General features: G+C 31.3%; 1 protein-coding gene across 1 annotated transcript in view; it reads left to right on the plus strand.

Annotated features, from left to right (window-relative positions):
* Positions 1–22,550, plus strand: part of LOC115711203 (uncharacterized) — a 70,531-nt gene that overhangs the window by 10,781 nt on the left and 37,200 nt on the right. The window lies entirely within an intron of this gene.

A 22,550-nucleotide genomic window follows, 5' to 3' on the forward strand; every position in this document is an offset into this window, starting at 1 on the left:
GTCCGTGTGTGAGGTAATATGGATTTATCAGCTTTTGACTGAATTCGGTTTTAAGACTTCTATTCCAGCAAAATTATGGTGTGATAATCAAGCTGCTCTTCATATTGCCTCGAATCCCGTATTCCACGAGCGAACTAAGCACATTGAGATCGATTGTCATTTTGTTCGTGAGAAAATTCAACAAGGTCTGATCTCCACAGGATATGTGAAAACCGGAGAACAACTAGGAGATATTTTTACAAAAGCTTTGAATGGGGTGCGGATTGACTATCTTTGTAACAAGCTGGGCATGATTAACATCTATGCTCCAGCTTGAGGGGGAGTGTTAGAGAATTAGCTGTATATTAGGTGTAAAAGAATTAGGGTAACTTGTATTTAGTAGTTTCCTATTTTGTTGGTAGTTTCCTATTTCCTAGTCTCCTAGCTTTGTATATAAATATGTACTATTCTATGAAATATACACACAATTCGAATCACTATTTTCTACACATGTATATTGAGATTTCTCTCTGCATCAAGGTCCGAAACCACTATCCTTTTCTGTTATTGCTTTCCCTTTCGAGAAATATAATGTAAAACCATGGCTGAAATGGCTTAGTTTACCTACTGCTCTACTGCTTTAATTTTTTTCTGCTGGTACTGAATTCTGTTCTTAGGAAGATTGGATCATAACATTTGGTATCAAAGTTGTTCAATCTTGGTGAACGCCGAATACCAAGAGTACCACTCAAGATAAAATGAATCAAATGAAAAATCTAAATGAAAGAAAAAGGAAAACGGTATCATAACTAGATACGAATCACAAACTAAAAAGGGGATAGGGTGAAATTGGTTGACGCTACGGACTTAATTGGAAAGAGCAACTTATCACTCGCGAGCATGGGTTGTGTGTTATCACGGAAAAGCTGAATTTAATTCTTCGAGGCCAGGACGCAGATTGCTATGAAGATGATGGATGGACCCCAAAGTCCAGCCAACAAGAGCTCATGTGGTGCGCTAGCTGTTAGGCTAAATTTTAGTCGAAGTTTCAGGTCGCTTTAGGGTAGTTTTCGATCTTTGTTTTCAGTTTTAGGACTGTTTTACGCTTGATTTTCTTTGTTTCAGGTCTCTGGATGTTTAAAAGAAGTTCTCAAAGGAATAGAGTGGACAAAAGATGAAAAAGTTCAGAAAAAATATCAAGCTCTCTTTTCTGGTGAAGCCCGTCGCGACGGGGAATAAGCTTCGCCGCGACAGGACTTGGCAGAAAGTTTTCCAAGTCGAGAATGCTCCAGTCGTCGCGACTAGAGAACTCTGTGGTCGGGACGAAGCCTTCCTGACGAGCTCATGGGCAGTTTCATAATATCACAAATTTTAAAGAGAAAACTTGGCTCATTTAAAAGGAGAGCTCGTGATTTTTTATCATTATTCAGAATTGGAGCCCTAAAAATAAAGGGGAGGACTTCAAGTGCGGCTTGTGGCGACCCAAATCGATTGCTTCAACCAGTTCTTTTCTTCTCTCTTAATTTTTCTATGTTATTTTCTATTTCAATTGTAATTATGGATTTAAATATGGAGATTATGAACTAAACTCCTATTTGGGGAGATGATGATTGTTGATTGACATTATTTGTGATTAATGATAATTGTTATTTCTCATTTCTTGATTGTGTATTTATCTATATTTGTGCTTAATTCCATGTTTGAGATTGATCACCTTAAGCATGCTTAATGATCCCAATTCAAAATCTAAAAAGTGAGTTTTGGGAATGCTAAAATTGGATAAACTAGATTTTGATGTGAAACGAAAGTATTTGCATAACCTTAGTGACATTGAGATTATTGCTTAATGCTGATTATATATTTATATATTAGTCTAATTCAGAGATGATTAGATAACATGTGATTTAAGGTCTAAAAGATTTGAAAAGAGTTAGACTAATTTTTATAATCTGTCATTCACCTTAAGAAAGAGAATAGTAATTAGAATTAATCATTGGGTAATTAAATCAACAGAATTCTTTTCCCTAATTTTTCATCCTTGATTAAATATTTTTATTGCGTAAGTTTATTTTCTTGTTATTCTTTATTTTTATTTGGGAAATTTGATTTTCTATACTTAGAAAACTAAAATATTTTATTCTTAAACCAATACCTTTAAAACTAACAAAAATATGACACTTTTTTTAAAATCCCAAAAATACCCCTCAAACTCTCACAGCATCTCTCTTTCTCACTCTATCTCGGCATCCCACAACCCCAGGTCCGATGGTCGGACCATGGATCCGATGGGTCCGATTGGTCGGACCCCATCGAACCCCATGGTCCGACCATCGGACTTGGGGCTTTTTTTTTTCATTCCGGGTGAGAGAGACGAAGAGAGAGTGAGGGTTCCATGGTGCTGATTTGTGTTATTATAATTAAATGTATACTAGTGATGATGATGATGATGATGATGATATATATAGAGAGAGAGAAGAGAAAGAGAACAAACTTAATTTAATGTACGTACTATCACTATTGTTTTGTTTTGTTATTAATATAATCAAAATTTTGTACACTGTTGGTGACAGTATCTATGATGATGTGTGAGGATCTTTTACTTGATTTTTTCTTTTATGGGTGAGAGGAAGTGAGCTTAAATGGGAAAAAAGGTGTGTATGCCGTACGTAACTGAAAAAGCTGGAAAGGATTAATTAGAGAAGAGGAGAAAGAGAGGTTGGTACTGTTATAAAACTGTAGGTTTAGTTTGGTGGAGAAGAAAGAGGGGACAGGTGGAAGGATGAGAAGGAGTGATGGAGGGAAATATCTAATCAGAGGGATCTGTTTGATCTTTCTTTTGGGCAAAAAAAAAATTACACAGTGGTCCGATGGTCGGACCATATGGTCCGATGGGGTCCGACCAATCGGACCCATCGGACCATGGGTCCAACCATCGGACCACTGTGCAATTTTTTTTTTGTTTCGGTTTGAGGGAAACGAAGAGAGAGAGAGAGGCACAGTGGTCCGATGGTCGGACCCATGGTCGATGGGTCCAATTGGTCGGACCCCATCGGACCATATGGTCCGACCATCGGACTACTGTGCCTTTTTTTTTTTTTGTTCGGTCCAAGAGAGAGACGAAGTAGATAGAGGGGGGTATTTTTGGGGTTTTGAAAAAAGTGTCATATTTTTTGTAGTATAAAATGTATTGGTTCAAAAAAAAATTAAATTTTTTAAGTATAGAAAATCAAATTTCCCTTTTATTATCATCAAATTTATCGATTACAAAATAAAAATATAAGTATGATTTAGTGGTATTCAGTTCAATTTTATGTGGGATCGACCTCACCTGTGTGAGTACTACTTGATTACGTGCACTTGCGTAATTATTCATAATTTTTCGTAACACTAGCATCACACAATTATGCTCTAGTGGTGGAAATCAGGGAGGAGATGGAGGGAGACGCAATGAATTCAAAGCTCAAAAAATTAAGTTACATGGGTTCACTAGACAAGACATAAACAATTGGATATATAAAGCGGGTCGATACTATAAGCTTCAACGTCTAACAACGGAATAATAGCTTGAAGCTGCGGTGTTGTGTTCGTAGTGCCCACCCATTTTGTTTTGTTGGGAAAAAATGAGGCATGAAATTTGCTCTTGGGATCTCTATTACTCAAGCATTTATTACCTACTCACCAAGGCTCTATTTACGACCGATTCATAGGGCTACAACAAATGTCAATTGTCCAAGAATATAGGAAGCAGTTCAAGGCAATAACGTCTTCATTAGGAGCAATGGATGAGACCAAGCTCGAATCGACTTTCATTAAGGGCTACCCTGGAATTACAAGCCCCCTTATAGATTTCAGAGCCGAAAAATTTGGAGACTACAATGGCAGAGACGATTGCAGCTAACCATGCACACACTAAGGCTTATTGTACTAGGTCAAACAAAGCCCCAAGCCCAGCTCATAATAATAGCCCTCTTAATGGGTTGATTCAATTTAATGGGCCTCCAACAATGATGATTTCATCCTCCTCGCACGACTCTACCTGAGGTTATCGAAGACTCAAAAATGCTAAGATTCAAAAGAAAAAGGCATGAGAATTTGCTTTTAAGTGTGATGGTACTTGGGCTTGCATGCACCGATGTACGACACTGAAGCTTCAAGTGATAGAGATTTACAGAGAGACACGGGAGCTGGAAGGTAATTCAACCATCGAAGAGGCTTCGAGAATTTTGATTGAGGAAGTGGCAAAGGCAGGCACGCATGGCAGAAGTCTCGTTCAACTCAATGGTGGGGCTTACATCCCCTAGGAATATGAAATTATTATGAAGCATAAATTAATGATTGATAGTAAAGCTACCCATAATTTCATTCAACTAAAATTGTTTCAAAATTAGCTATTGGTGGTTTCAACTAAGGTTTATGAGGCAGAAATGGGCACTGAGCAAGTTGTTCATGGGGTAGGATTCTACAAAGTCATTCCCCTAACACTACAAGAGTTGGAAATTATTGATGATTTCCTTCCCCTACCCATGGAAAATACCTCTATAGTACTCCAAGTATAGTGATTGGACACTCTTGGGGGCAGCTATCCCCATTAGGAGTGTAATATGATATTGAATGTTGGTGGGAAATCTAACACTAAAGGGTGATCTGTCCCGGCATAACACTTAAGTCGATGATTACTCTTCAACACAAAGAAGAAGGGGTTTGGGTCGAGTTGGGCAATGCCAAAGTGTCTTCGGAAGATAATGCAATAAACCACTCACTAGTTGGCTTGTTACAAAAGCACTATTCAAGAATTGGGAGGTATTCTGGGCCATCATAAGTTTGTGGGATGTTATGAGAGTATTGCCTGTCCCCTTATTAATCAAGTGAAGAAGGATCAGTTTTGTTGCTCCACAATGGCCACAAAAGATTTTTGCCAATTGCGAGTACTATACCTTTTTTAGGTCTTCCCAAATTTTCTGAAGCTTTTTATGGTTGAGATGGATGCCTCGGGACATGGTTTAGGCATTTTCCTCATGCAAGAGGCCCGATCGACCACCTATTTCTTCTAAGTATTGAAGCCTTGGGCACTTAAGTCCATCTATGAGAAAGAATTGGTGACAACCGATTTTGCTGTCCTTAAGTGGCATCCATAGTTGGTGAAATTTTGTGGTGAAAATGAATTAAAAGAGTCTGAAGTACCTTCTTGCACAACGAACTCTCACTATGAAGAAATAAGACATGGGTAATTGAGTTGCTGGAATTTGACTTTGAGATCCATTATCGGCCTATTGGGGGTAATCGTGTTGCTGATGCTCTATCTTATATGCCCTGGTGGAGTGTACCGTGCTTACTACCACATCTTGGCTAGATTGGAGTGTTATGTCACAAGAAATTAGCTAAGAAAACTTTTATCCAAATACTCGCTAATTTGAAGCAAGGTAATAGTGTTAAAGGGTTCTCTTTCAAGTGAGAAGTCGCTCTATAAAGTCAAGATAATTGCAATGTTGTAGGTGATGATTGCATATCTATTATGAGTGGATCCCGAAATGTGACAACCACAGATATAACCTGTGGACCTGGTCACGGAATCAGATAAATAATATAGTTGTTGTTTACTTAATTATAATTTTTTTTTGTTTCATAGTATAGTAATTGTGATTAATTTACTTTGATAACTGAAGTATTGGAAGTTTGAGAGCTGGGCATGTAGAAGCCCATGTTTTTGATATATTCGTTCGTAGAGATAAGTTTTACGAGACTACCGATGGATTTCGAATTAAGACTTGGCAGGTGCGTATACATATAAGTGAAACCAGTTGTGTGTGTATTTTGTATATGTACCTATCTTTCTATAATAACATCAAAAACAAACAAACAATCAAATCTTATGATTTTTATGTAAACAATAATACAGAGAGATGTAAAGGAGATGCAAGGAATATTAAATTCCAAGATATAGAAATGCACAATGTGCAGAATCCAATTATTATCGATCAAAATTATTGTGATCATCGTAGATTAGTCTGCAAACAAGAGGTGCCTAATAAACAACATAGTTAGTGTGAATATATATATTTATAGGAACGTGCCACTCCAATTGTCATAATGTTGAACTGCAGTGAGAGTCATGGATGTGAAAGAATAGTATTACAAGATATCGAACTACAACTACAAGCTTTGTGCACTCATATTGGACATGCTACTCTTTGTGTATTAGTCATTAATTTCATTTATTTATTAGTTAATATCTTAGTTTTTTTATTAAGCAGATGATCACTTTTAAATAATGTGAATTTACTACATAAACTTTGCATTTTTCCCATGTGGGACTATATAACTTATACACTTTACTTCTTATTTTTGTAAAATTTCACAAAATTCTAATAGTAAATGATCACTTTCAACTAATGTGTCATATTTTACTGCATAAACTTTGAATTTTTCCCACTAGAAGGAATTCACATTATTGTATAATTCTATAGAAATATAAATAAACTTGCTTGTGTGATTTTACATATACGAGTTCCTCGTGAACAATCAATGTAACACCAAGATTCTTGTTAGTTGAGGAATTTAAGAAAATGTTTTTGAGGAATTCTACATTTGATGCCAATTTTAAAGATGCTTAATCTCCTGCAACTGTAATTTATATATATATAAATATGTATATATATATGGGTATGCTCTTAATGGGTATTACCCATGTATGGGTATTTTATTCTTGACCATTGAATCAAATATCTAATGGTTGATATTTATCATCATTAATTAAATATTAAAAAATTAATATTTCCTATTTTGTTATTCTCTATATTCCTAAAATAGATAAAACTATTAATAGAAATAAAAAATTTATAAATGGAATTGTTATTTAAAAAATAAAACACCCTAAAAAAATTAACAAACTATTTTTTTTTCAATAAAAATCATTTTAAACATTAAAAAGAGAAAAAAAAAAGTGTATATTTATCTTTTTATAAAATTTCTTCATACTAAAATTCTAAATTGCATTACTGAAAATTATATTTGACTCCTAGACAAGATTATCATCTTCTAATCCTAAAAATATAAATAATGAACAACACCTCAATAGTTATTCTAGGAGAATGATTCATGGTAATATCAAAAAAATCATTGGATGATAATAATATTTTTCTAACAATGATAGCCTAAGTAAGAACTAAGAAGTATTGTAGCGTTTTATTTTTAAGAATATGAATAATATTAAGACAATTGGATTCCACAATCAAGCTCCTATTCTTCTAATAAAAAAAAACACATTAATATACATGTAAATGATTTTTAGTTTACAATAATAAATTATTAATAAACTCATAATTTCATAAAATAATAAAGTAGTAATTTTAATTAATTTTTAAAAATAATTTATAATTTTTTTTTTCAAATTATTAGTTGTAATTATTATTTCTAATTTTATAAAAAATAAATATAATTTTTTTTTTAAAAAAATAATTTTTAGAAACTTGCCATAAAAAGGTTATTAGATTATTACCTTATTAATTTTTTTTACTTCCCATCAATGGATATTACCCATTAAGGTTCCATATCTATTCTATATAAAGTGTGCCTATATAACCGAATTCTTGGTTTATGAGAAATTCGTGGGAGACTTTTTATTTATATTAAAAATAAAATGATTTATTATTAAAAATTAAATAATTTATGAGAAATTCATGGGTCACTTTTTATTTATATTAAAAATAAAATAATTTATTATTAAAAATAAAATAGTTTATTCGAAATTCATGAGTCACTTTTTATTTATATATAATAAAATAAATAAAATAAATCCCATTAAATCTAAAACAAATACGATTGGGTTTTTGCTGTTGTACATTTATGATTTTTCTCTTCTTCTTCTCTTCTTCTCTTCTAGGATTACCATTTTCCTATAAAAACACTCATTAAAAGAAAATACTATTATATATTATCTATCTTAAATTACTTATATGGGGTTTTATTTATTATTAACGGAGAAAATCAAATAATTTAGTGTACCATGCATTTAAGAATAGTCTTTTATATTGTTGAAGTTTTAAACTATTGTAGTTCTCGGTATATATATCTATTCTATATAAAGTGTGCCTATATAACCGAATTCTTAGTTTATGAGAAATTTATGGGTGCTTTTTTATTTATATTAAAAATAAAATGATTTATTATTAAAAATAAAATAATTTATGAGAAATTCATGGGTCACTTTTTATTTATATATAATAAAATAAATTCCATTACATCCAAAAAAAAATAGGGTTCTAGAACCCTAAGAGTTCAAAGTCCAGTATTGTATAAATCTTTAATTTATTCTATTTCTTATATTAACTGAAATTTTGCTACTTTTTTTTAATTTACAACTTTATTGTTTATATCTTATTAGAGACATTCATAGAAATTTGAGTTTTTTTTTTAAATATACAATTAATGAGCTTCAATTTATTCTATTTCTTATATTAACTGAAATTTTGCTACCTTGTTTTTAATTTACAACTTTGTTGTTTATATCTTATTAGGGACATTCATGGAAATTTGAGTTTCTTTGAAATATACAATAAATGAGCATTACTTTTTGATCATAGTGTGTAATTCATGGCTGAAAACATCAATAATCTTTATCATTTGATATCAAATATAATAAAATTATCATGATGTATAAATTATGGTTATTTAATGAGTAATTAGTGTGTTGAAATTGTCAAGCTGATATTTAGAATTGTTTACAATTGAATTGTTTCTTTCTCAAAATTAATATTAAGTATATTTATATGTTTATAGGTTTTTCTATTTTCTCTTGGATCAATCATGCTCATATAGCAAAAAAATCATACTCATATAACACATGTTATTTTCATTTTATATTTAGATCTTCTTAGTCATTATTTAGTTCACTTAAACCTTTTCCGATTATGGTAACTGAAGTTTTGTTTCTTTTAGGTACTCTATTACAAAGATCTGTATTATATGTATTATTTATTTTTGACGTGGATTTCTTTATTGAGAAACATATAGCGTGACAAATTATTGTTCATATATTGAATAATTATTTTTGATTAATGGGATTCATATATATAACAGTGTATATTGAATTCTTTATTCAAATAATTATTTTTGATTTTTACGTGATTATTTATTGTTCATATATGTAGAACCCTATTTGATTAATCTTAAGATTATTATAAGATTAATTAATTTGTGATTTCTTCCTATACACATAATAATATAATCTCACCTAATAATTAATAATATTTTTTCTTTAATTTTTAATTGTATCACTTTCAAATAACATAGAAAAAATTAACATAAAATTTAGTATACGTGTATCGCACGTAATTTTTTACTAGTATATATATATATATATATAAACTACATATATATATATAGAAAGATGAAAAGAGAAAAGTAATTAGTAAATTAAGAATATCAATAGCGCTTTACTTTTCCAGTCATGGATACAAGCAAGATGGGCTTCATCATGATCTCTAAAAAGGTGAATGAGGCAAATTTCATGGGTGGACGAACGATCTCTGAAGAGGAATCTTGAAATGAATTGTTGATTTGGGATTTTTAACTGAACTATCTCCATCTCCATCTTCTTCTTCTGTCCAACCTCAAAAACACTTTCATACAGTAGTTGTTCACCTGATTTGGGTCTAGGCCCCATTAATTAATTAGACATGTTAAAATATTAACATATTTCAACAATTATTTTGTATTTTTTAAAATCAAATTCAAAATTTTGAAAAAAAAAATATAAATTTTTCAATGTAACTCATACAAGTTACAAAATTCCACGATCCATACGAATTTAAATATAAGAGAGTTTAGTAGTGACGTTGAGATTCTTTATGGAGAACATATAATAGAGTAATACTATCATAATCCACTACTCACAACTTCGAAGGTGTCTCATCTCAATTTTCTGTGTTTTATATCAAGCTCTTCTGGTGTAGTGTAGTTCATATCACATGTGTTGGAGCTTTATTTCATTATGAACTTTTCAATTTCCCTTTCCATTCTCCGTTTCACATGGTATTTATTACTATTAGGAATGAGTTTCTTTGTCTTCTGGCTTCTTTGCCAAGGTTTGTCCACTTACCAAGTGTTCTGTTTAGACCCTTCAATACCTATAGGCCTGGATTTTTATTTCTATGTTTTGTAGATTTCTTTTATTATCCTATCTTAGTATCATGAAAAGAAAATTAACTGAGTTTTTGTGATTCTGTTTCTTATTATTGTCTCAGCAAATGCCTGGGTTGTGTCTCTTGTTAGACTATAATATAGTGTATGTAATATAGCATATACAAATAATATGAAATGCGGAAAACAAACTGTAATCATATCAATAATATATGCTATGAAAGGATCGATATACCTCCAGCCATTGATCTTTGAGCTTCAATCCCTGCGATAGCTTCGGTATTGGAGTTCGGGCTTCCTCGCTCTCTCAACTCTCTTTAGATGGAATTTGCTGAATGAATTCAGAATAAGTGAGGAGCTCGGGGACCGAGACCCTATATTTATAGGTGAGATACTCTATCAGTATCTGCGCCACATTAATTGTCAGAATATTTTGACAATTAATTCAGGAAATCAAATCAGGTAATGAATATAGAAATCTGACCATATATAGAATATTACATAATTGATTTTGTCCAGATTCAATGAATATAAAATATTCATTTATCAGAAAATCAATTATTTATTTATTTCCTTAAATAGAAATCATTTCCTTAATTAGAAAATAACTTCCATATATAAAATATTCTAATATTCTCCCACTTGGTCAACATTTAAACTAAAATATTCAAACCCAACGTTCCTCATTATATAATAAACATACGAATCATAGCGACATGTCCTCATTATGAATCGAGTATTATCTTCCATGTATTACAACACATTTATTATATAACAATGTACTTTATGTGGCAATGTACTTAAGTGAATAAACCCTAAACCTTATGTTTATTCAGGTTCTCTGAAATTTTTCTCAAATGTAAAATTAAGATGCGCATAAATATGAGAAAAATCAAAATAAGAGTTTCATTGATAATAACTTTATTTGTACAAATTACATAAGGGAACCAAGTCCCATGCTCTCTACATGATCCTTGAATTTATGAGGTGGCAAGCCTTTTGTCATAGGATCGGCAATCATCAATTCAGTGCTAATGTGTTGAATGACCACTTTATTTTTCTTAACACGTTCTCTAATAGCTAAGTACTTAATGTCGATGTGCTTGCTTCGACTTCCACTTTTGTTGTTCTTAGCCATGAAAACAGCAGCTGAATTGTCACAGAACATCTTTAGCGGCCTTGCAATGGAATCAACCACTCTAAGGCCTGAAATGAAACTCTTTAGCCATACACCATGTGATGTAGCCTCAAAACAAGAAACGAACTCAGCCTCCATAGTAGAAGTAGCAGTCAAAGTTTGTTTGTTACTCCTCCAGGACACAGCTCCACCAAAGAACATAAACACGTAACCAGATGTAGATTTACGTGAATCGGTACAACCAAATAAATCTGAGTCTGAGTAGCCGACTACTTCTAGATTGTCAGTTCGTTTGAACATCAGTTTGTAATCCTTAGTACCCTGAAGATACCTCATTACTTTCTTTGCAGCTTTCCAGTGGTCTATCCCCGGGTTACTCTGAAATCTTCCTAACATTCCGACAGAATAAGCAATGTCGGGTCTTGTGCACACCTGAGCATACATTAGGCTTCCGACAGCAGAAGCATAAGGAATGTTCTTCATTTGTTCTCTTTCAAAATCATTCTTTGGGCACTGGCTCAAATTTAATTTATCACCCTTCACAATTGGAGCAACGCTCGGTGAACAATCTATCATATGAAATCTCTCTAAAACTCTGTTGATGTAGGCTTCTTGAGATAAACCTAAGATACCTCGGTATCTATCTCTATGAATCTTAATGCCTATGACATAGGATGCTTCACCCATGTCTTTCATCTCAAAGTTCTTTGAAAGAAATTGTTTCACTTCACGTAGCAACCCTTTATCATTGGATGCAAGAAGAATATCGTCCACATATAAAACAAGAAAACAGATTTTACTCCCACTTTCCTTCGTGTATATGCATTGATCCATGACATTCTCTTCAAATCCAAAGGAAGAGATGACATCATGAAATTTTAAATACCATTGGCGGGATGCTTGTTTTAATCCATAGATGGACTTCGAGCTTGCATACCAAATCCCGACCTTCACTAGAGGAGAATCCTTCGGTTGTTTCATGTATACCTCCTCCTCTAGATCACCATTCGGAAAAGCGGTTTTACATCCATCTCGCTCCGGCTCTAAATCAAAATGAGCAACTAATGCCAAGATGACTCTGAGGGAATCTTTCTTTGATACAGGAGAAAAAGTCTCCGTATAGTCAATTCCTTCCTCTTGAGTGAATCCTTTAGCAACAAGTCTCGCTTTGTACCTCTCGGTGTTGCCTAATGAGTCTTTCTTAGTTTTACAGACCCATTTACAGCCAATGGCTCTCGCCCCATTAGGCAACTTTACAAGTTCTCAGACTCTGTTGCACCTCATAGAATTCATTTCATCATCCATAGCATTGTACCACAATTTTGATTCTCTACTGTTCATAGCTTGTAAAAACGTTTCTGGATCATTTCCAATTCCAATATCAGATTCTAATAAATACACAACATAGTCTTTGTAAATCTTTGGTTTGATAGGTCTAGTAGATCTTCTTAAGACTTCACCAACGAGCTCTTGGGGAGCAAAGCACTGAGTTCGGCGGGTTGTTCAACAGCTTGCAGCAACTCTTGAACATTTTGATCTACTGGATTATCATTACCAACTTGTGGATCTTCAGTGATTGGTAATGGTTGTTCAACATTCGTTTGAACTACAGGAGTGTTAACCATTATCAATCTTGCTTTTGAAGTGGAAGGTTCTGAAGGATCTTTCTCAGGACCTAAGTCCTTTGATTGATCACTCCCACTGATCAAGGCATTCTCAAGAAATTTTGCATTCCTTGATTCCACAATTCTTGTGCTATGAGATGGACAATAAAACTTGTAACCTTTAGACTTTTCAGCGTACCCTATAAAGAATCCGCTTATGGTCCTTGGGTCCAATTTCTTCTCTTGTGGATTATATATTCTGACTTCAGATGGACATCCCCAAATGCGTACATGATTCAAACTTGGTTTCCAACCTTTCCATAATTCAAAAGGAGTTTTTGAGACTGCCTTTGTTGGAACTCGGTTTAATATGTACACGGATGTCTTTAATGCTTCAGTCCACAAGGATTTAGGAAGGTTAGAGTTGCTACTAAGCATACTCCGCACCATGTCCATTAATGTTCGGTTTCTTCTTTCTGCAACACCATTTTGCTCGGGTGTACCGGGCAAGGTGTAATGGGCAACTATCCCATTTTCTTCAAGAAACTTCGCAAATGCACCAGGTGCTTGTCCATCTTCTGTGTATCTACCATAATATTCACCTCCTCTATCTGATCTCACTATCTTAATTTGCTTGTTGCATTGTTTCTCTACTTCAGCTTTAAATATCTTAAAGACATCTAATGCTTCACTTTTATTATGAAGTAAGTAGATATACATGTAGCGTGAGTAATCATCTATGAATGAGATGAAGTATTTCTGACCATGTGACTCCATATCTGGACTACAAATATCAAATTGTATGATTTTTAATATTTCAGAACTCCTATGAACACCAGTTTTGACAGACTTGGAGGTTTGCTTTCCCTTAATGCAATCCACACAAGTATCAAAGTCAGTAAAATCTAAGATATTGAGCACCCCATCTTTTACCAACCTTTTAATTCTATCAATGGAGATATGTCCCAATCTCCGGTGCCACAATGTACATGAATCCTCTTTCATAACACATCTTTTAGTGCCAGCGCGAACATGCATAACATTATTAGTGGTATTATTTTGTAAATTAAGGCAGTAAAGACCATCAGACAAAATACCATTTCCAACACATTCAGATTTATAATATAAATTGAAATATTTGTCTGAAAATGTAAAGGAAAAACCAAAGGGTATAAGTCTTGAAACTGAAATCAAGTTTCTAGAGAAACTTGGTACATAAAAGGTCTTTTCTAACTTTAAAATAAAACCATTACTTAAAACTAAATTGCATGTTCCAATAGCTTCCACATGTGAGCTCATCTTGTTTCCAGATAAGATGCTTTGCTCACTTGCCACTGACTTCCTTAGATTTTGAATATCCTGCAAGGAATTTGTTATGTGAATTGTTGAACCGGAATCAATCCACCATGTGTTAAGATTAACATTAGCCATATTAGATTCATAACATACTAAGGAAATTGGATTACCTTTGTCATCCATCCATTTCTTGAACTGGCTGCACTCCCTTTTCGCATGTCCCTTTTGTTTACAAAAGAAACATTTGATGGAATCTTTCTTTATGGCAGCCTTGGGAGCCATGGGCTTTTTCCCTTTGTTCTTCTTGAATGGCTTGCGTTTCTTAGGTTGAGTGGTCAGGTGAACACTTTCTCCTTGCTCCTGTAGGAGCCTGGCTTCCTCTTGAACACACATGGTCATCAATTCATTGATAGTCCATTTTTCTTTATGTGTGTTGTAGGAAATTTTGAAAGGCCCATACTGTGGAGGAATATTGTGAAGGATGTAATGAACCAGGAAGGTATCAGGAATGATAACGTCGAGTTTCTTCAAATGAGCAGTGATGTCCCTCATTTTAGAAATGTGTTCTCGAACTCCTTTAACACCGGTGAGTTTTGTGGACGAGAACTCTTGGATGAGGTTGATGAACAAAGATTTATCTGAAGTGTCAAACTGCTCATCCATAACTTTGATAAAGTCTTTCACCTTCTTAGGTGGCTCCACCGATCCACGCATTCCCATAGGAATTCTGGACATAATGAACATGATGCAAAGACGATTAGATTGCTCCCACTTTTCACGTAGAGCAATCTCAGCAGCAGTGCTAGTATCAGTGATAGCAGCTGGTTCATCTTTCCATATTGCATAATCCATGTCAGTGCAAGCTAGGTGGAGAAGAACTCGTTCCTTCCAGATTTTGAACTTGTCACTCCTAAGCTCAGGGATTTCACTAGTGATTTTAGCATATTTAGAGGTGGATGAAATAGCTGCAACAATAGGATTACAAAAAATTTAGATGTTAAAAGAATTAAGGCTTTAATGAATTCATGTTTTACCAATGTAGAAACATGATGAAGATGAAAATTTTATTAAATCTAAAATTAAGAGAATTTAACTTAATATATTATCCTAATTAATTATAAAAATATAATAAAATCCCTGTGGGGTAAAATTATTATATCCAAATAATTAATTACAAGTTTTGTCCATTAAGGTGAATTTTAATTAATATATAATTTTATATAATTAAAGATGCTGTGGCTACTCCCTAATTATAAAAAATTATATTTTCACTTTAGACATTAGGTATTGGGCTCTACCTAAAAGTAATTTCGTTATTAACATAATAGACAATCACTGAGATTAGTGCTCCTAGTGTGGTCGTCCGAAGATCATTAAAAACCGTTCTAGATATGAGCATTTGTCCCAGGTTCATGTTTTCTTATGTCAAACCACAAAACTACTTACGTTTTATTCATATTTTATTCATTTTATAAAGTTTTATGAATAATTTTATGAAGTTTTATGAAACTTAATTGCTAAATAAAATATTCAACCTATCTTAATGTTTGAATATTTCTAAATATATCTAGCAGTATAAAAGGAATTTACGAATAGCATTTAAATCATACATATCTAAATTAATTGCATTAAACATAAATTTATCAAATAAATACAAAATAATACAATTAATGTATGATAATTAATTAAATGCAAATTCCTTAATATGAAATTAATGGCAGATTTTTCAAAATTAATTTAGACAATAAATTGGATAAATTTGGTAATATATAATTCAATGCACAAATTAGCACAATTTTTACATGCCTAAATAAATCATGTAATAAATTACCAAAACAAATTTCCATTTTCAATTTATACTGTATATATGTATTAAACAAAAATGGAAAATTAACTAAATGCAATTTATTGACTAAATTAACACAAAAATAGGAAAATAATTAATATTCCAAATAAATAAAAATTTATAAAATATTCGGAATTTTTTCCCTTTTTTTTTTTTTGAAAAAAAAACACTGCCAAACGACATGTCGTTTTTGCAAAAAGCAAAACGACACGTCGTTTTTTCCAATCTGAAGGGTGCAGAACACATATAAAAACGACACGTCGTTTTTCCCTTGTCGTTTTCCCCAAGGGAAAAACGACATGTCGTTTCAGTCACCAAAGGGCTGCCTCAGAACACGAAAAATGACATGTCGTTTTCCACAATGTGAAAAACGACATGTCGTTTTTCAACAACGACAACTGCAACGTGGTTTCAAACGACACGTCGTTTTTTGACAAACGACATGTCGTTTGCGTCGTCTTCTTCAGCCAAACCGGGTCGATTTTTACCCGTTTTTCTGCACACGGGTCCGTCGAACCCGACCCAAACCCAATCGGAAATTGCGTTTTCGACGACCAAATTGCGTGTTTTTAAATCTAAATTGTTCTAAATCAAATAATAAAGAGATCCACGTAGATTTTATGCACGAAATCACGAAAAAATATAAAATTTAATATCACAAAGTTAATCGGGTCCGAAAAAGTTTTAACTAAATTTTTTTTCCATCTTTAAGTTTTTCAATGGATTTTCAATGCTTAGATCGATCTATAATACTATACGAATATAGTAATGTATATAGAATTCGAAATAAACACCTAAAAATAAAAATGAAAAACGGAAAAAATAAACTTTAACCGATAACTTTATGTTATATATATATATGCATGTATATATCACATAAATAAAAATGAATACTATAAATGTATTATGCGATAAAGCATATATATAATATACAATATATATAAACATATATATATATACACGTAAATATACTAAAAAATAAAAAAAATATATATATACAGTAACGTGTAAACTATGTTATATATATATATATGAACCGTAGGAATAGAAATGTATATATATATACGTATGAAAATATATATATAAACGGGATTGTATGAATATGAGTATATAAATATATATACACCAGCTAACCAAAATAAATATATATATAAATATGAGTATATAAGTGTATATATATATATATGAAACTCAACCAAAATCAAGACAGAGATAAATCCGTTCTGATACCAACCGTTAGACTATAATATAGTGTATGTAATATAGCATATACAAATGATATGAAATGCGGAAAACAAACTGTAATCATATCAATAATATATGCTATGAAAGGATCGATATACCTCCAGTCATTGATCTTTGAGCTTCAATCCCTGCGATAGCTTCGGTATTGGAGTTCGGGCTTCCTCGCTCTCTCAACTCTCTTTAGATGGAATTTGCTGAATGAATTCAGAATAAGTGAGGAGCTCGGGGACCGAGACCCTATATTTATAGGTGGGATACTCCATCAGTATCTGCGCCACATTAATTGTCAGAATATTTTGACAATTATTAATTCAGGAAATCAAATCAGGTAATGAATATAGAAATCTGACCATATATAGAATATTACATAATTGATTTTGTCCAGATTCAATGAATATAAAATATTCATTTATCAGAAAATCAATTATTTATTTATTTCCTTAAATAGAAAATCATTATCTTAATTACAAAATAACTTCCATATATAAAATATTCTAATATCTCTGTCCAATGGGAGTCAAGGTCCTCTGATTTCAAGGGTGTTGCATTGCAGCTACATTAATGTCTAATCTATATATATATATATATATATATATATATATATGTCTTCTTTGTTTGATATCATGTATTCTTGTTCATTTTGCAGCTGTTGTCCAATCTCATTTCCAGGTCTTTTTTTCTTCTCTCTTTTATGATTAACCTCACTGGACTCATTTTCATTTCAATTGATTCGTACACATTTTAATCAATTATACTTCTCTGCTTCTTTCATGAGATATCAACAGGAAGATGCCCATGATGATAGAAATTGGAGTTCATTTCAACTGTAGTCACTATTCAGACGTGAAGAAAAGATTGGAGATTCAGATACTAAGTTCACTTGTGAAAATTGTAAGGAAGAGAAAAGATTGCAATGGTGAAACTTTTATGTTAGATCAGGCCCCATCACTTGCTGTCTTCCATGCATGATTTAACATAACAGGTACATTACAACATCAATTATAATTTATGATATTCTAATCAAGTTAATTAAAACTTTTTGTTGGGTCATATTTTGGGAGTGATCTAATTCATTGTAACTAAAAATGACCAAAATTAAGTAAATTGTTGTAAGATAGAGTTGGCTAGCAACGTCGCCGGCACCCCAGAGGAAGCCGAAGCTGATGAACTGAGTCTTCACTGGATTTTGCTGGAAAATGAAAACCCGATTCAAAATAGAGTAGAGATGAGAATGTTGAAGTGGGTCTGAATCTAAAATCGATTTTCGATTTAGGTCTAAACTTATTTTATTAATTAGTTTGAGTTTTAATAATTATTTTTGTATGAGGATATGTGTATATATTAATATTATATATTTTAAATAAATAAAATATATTAAAATTTTAAAAAATAAAGTTTTGGTGATGTATTTTAAAGAAACTGATATATGGTATAATGTAAAATAAAGAAAATAGAATTTTATTAAGAAAATAGATAGAGTACAGAAGTTGTTAGGAGCAGGGACGGCCCAAGCATTTTGGAACCTTGTGCGAAATTTTAAAATTGGGCCCTTTAGAAAAAAAAAATAATAAAAAAAAACCATGTATATTAAAACTACAATTCTATTAGTTTTTTTTTTTTTTAAAAAAAAAAAAAAAACTGCTTCATAAATTTTCAATTAATTTTTTTTATTTATGTATAAATAATAGGAAAAAAAGAAAGAAAAAATAAATAAATAAAAATTGGGCCTTAGAAAAATGGGGGCTTTGTGCAATGGCCCAAGCTGCCCAATGCTTGGGCCGGCCCTACTTAGGAGTGTTCTAAGTTAAGTGAATTATCTTTTTTTGTACTTAAAAAAAAAAAAAAGAATTATCTTTTTTTGTTATTAAGTAATTTTTTTTTTTTTGAAAGGTTTTTATTAGAGATTTTTACACTAGATACTAAATTTGGCCTTTTTTTTTTTATATTTTTATTCTAGTTAGCTTTTTTAAACTTTTTTATATTTTATGTTTTTCATTTTTATATTTAAAAAAGTTCTTTAATTACAAAATTACCTTTTTGATGATGTCATTCTTCCTCCTCCTCCATTTCTTTCTCTGTTACATGTTATTTCTCTCTTTCTCTCACTCTTTTTTTTTTTTTTTCATTTTTTGTTCATTATTATTTCTATGTTCATCATCCACGATTAGATTTTTAAAATCGTCAAACTTCTGTCCTAACCCACTCATTTCCAACTTTATTTTTCAGTCACGAATCCCTCTCTTCCATAACCTCCCTCTTCTTTTTTTTTTCTTCATTTCTCAATTATTTTTATTTTGTTGTGTATAAATAGAACTACTAGGTCAGGTTTGATGTCCTCTGCTCCTAAAAAAATCTCTAAGAAACTTAAGAAAACTTCTTTAAAGTCCACTAATCTGAAGGTTGAAGGTGAACCTAAAATGGGTATGAAATGTATTGCAAAGAAAAGAATGTCTAATATCTCTGATGTTCCAGAGACTTCTGGTTATATTAAAATACCACTTCCATCTAAGGTTGAAGCTTGTAAAGCAAAGACAATGAAGTCTTCGAAATCTGTTAAGGGTATAAGGCTTTGATGGTTTTTTTTTAATTTTTTTTTAGTTTTTTTCTTGTTGTTTCTTTTTTACGTTTTTAGTAGTGTGTTTTAATTTTTTTTTTCTTCCTAATGTTTTAGGTTGTATCTGATTCTGATTTCGAGGATGAAGTTCTTGATTTGGATTTGAAAAAAGATACTAGTTACCAATAGGTTTTTTTAACTGTTAACAACTATTTAGCAACGATATAAAAATATAAAAGCAATTGTATACATAATTTAAGGAATCTACAGATTTTAACCATTGAAATTCAATGTTCAAATAACGTGAAAGTAACATATTTAAAAAAGTAATGAAATTAAACAGCGTGTTTACAACTTTAAAACAATTGTAAAATGCTATTAGTAAATATAAGTATTTTTTCTTTATATTTACCATCTCTTTCTATTAATGTCCCCACTTGATGTAAAATCAACATAATGCGTGTTCTTTTATTATTTTTCATGTATGAATGTAAGAGATAAGATAAATTGTTTTAACATGTAAAAATCTATTCTTTTAATTGTTGAACAATCATTGTAGTGTATATATAAATAATTTATAATAAACTTTACAGCAACATGAAAACAACTTAATTTTATTTTCAAGTTGAAATAGGATGTTGTAAAAATACCATAAAAGAAGCTTCACAATAACATAAAAACAACTAAATTATTATTTTGTAGATATTGTGTAGTTTTCAACTAAAACAATATCAAACGATAAATAAATAATTATAGATTTTTCAATATTCAACACCTTTGGGGGTTTGCTTTTGGTTGCTTTCTTGTTGTTATATGGTTGATTCTACTGTCAAAGTGTCAGTATCAACCAAAATAACATATTTTGAAACTGATCCCCTCCTTGGAGCAGATAAAAGTTGTTTACTTGTTGTTGTTGTGTTGTTGTGAGGTTGCTTCACATCTGATTGTACTGAGTGATTGTCACTTTCTGTCATTATCACATTGTTGCTCACTATTATTTGGGTAGCTGCCAAAAAAGATTGTGTTTCTATGTTGCTGAATGTGTTCACACATAATAGATATCGTTTGAAATCAATTTTCTTAGTTAATAGCTTTATGTAAAACAATAGACTTTTGTCATCCTTGATTTGGAGTGGTTGGCAGCCTTCATTTAGTTGATATTTCAGTTGTTTTTGAATTATTTCACGATTGCATTGTAGTTTCTTCATCATTATTCGCACTAGTTTAGTAAAGGTGCAATCTTTTGATATTATTTATCCAATTGATTCGTAAGCAACATAGTACTTGTTGTTATCCCAATGACCATTGCTCTGTACCAAATTTTGCAATGGTTCCATACTTGAAACTAGTGTATCAATTTTTCAATATTATTAAGCAATTATTTTAATACATGAGAACAATGTATAAACAACTATTCATGACAGTAATCAGGAAATGACCTTACATGCATCACTATTTTTTTAAATATGAATTATTTGCACCAATTTATTCAGATCAGCCAATTTTTAGTATGAATTTACTTTGATCTACTTCAAAAACATTAAATAACAACGTAGTTATGAAGGAAAACAGTTGTATTTTTTTTTTCTTTTTTGATAATATAGTATAAACAACTCTTAACAAACTTTACTACAACTTCAAAATAACTTGGTTTAACATAGTATTTTCAAGTTAAGGATAAGATGTTTCAAAACAATGCAAATAAAACTTAATAACAACATGAAAATAACTTTTTTATTCTTTTTTTATATTTTGAAATTTATATTTATACCTTCAACTTTTTAATTTTTATTTTTAATGTTGAAAATTATGGAAAGATTAATCTTACTGAATAAATATAATTCAATTATTTTTAGATGGGATGGGTAAAGATGTTATGATACAATATTTTTTTTTTCTTTTTCTCTTGTGGTCAACACAATTATTTTTTTATTTCATTATTTATTATTCTTAATAATAAAGTAACATCGGTTTCTCATTATTTTTGTATTATTATTGTATTTTTTGTACATCTTTTATTTTACGATCATGGACAACCAAAAAAAATATAACAACAACGTTAAAACAACATAGTTTTATTTTAAAATTTTAAAACGCACTTACTGTTATCATTATACTGCCCAGAAACTTCAATTCACTGTTTTCATTCCAGATTTTTAAAAAATACCAGAAAATACTAAAATATATGAACTAAAACCACCAATATATGTGAATCAACTAAACAACAATTGATTAAAAAAATAATTAAAGCAAACATACTAATCAACATCAGATTTGTTTTTACTAAGGAAAACCCAAAAAATTTGGCAATCAATTAAGCGTTTATGGAGATTTGCCTCAATAGTGACCTTCTTGTTGATTTTTCATGGAGATCTCTATTGTTGGTCGTGTTGCCATGGCTGATCAAAAAAAGCTTCTTGCCGGAGTTCATGGTGATCGGTAAAAGCTTTCTTGTCGGCATTCATGGTGATTGACAAAAATTTCTACATTGTTGGTGGTGTTGTTTGGAGAAGCTACATCGATTATGGAGTAGATCTTGGATTGTTTGGGTGAGCTCATGATGATTTTAGATCTGAAATATTTGAAAAAGTTATTTTAGGAAGGTCATTCTAGAGACCGTATTTTTGAAAAAAAAAAAACTTTGAGTTTTCCTTTTTTGTTTATTTTTTTATGTGAGAGTAAAAAAGTAAAGTTTTACCAAAATAAAGCTATATGAAAAAAAATCCCTTTTTATTAAGTAATTTTTGTTAA

The sequence above is a fragment of the Cannabis sativa genome, chromosome 3 (genome assembly GCF_029168945.1).
Source record: "Cannabis sativa cultivar Pink pepper isolate KNU-18-1 chromosome 3, ASM2916894v1, whole genome shotgun sequence".
NCBI lineage: Eukaryota > Viridiplantae > Streptophyta > Magnoliopsida > Rosales > Cannabaceae > Cannabis > Cannabis sativa.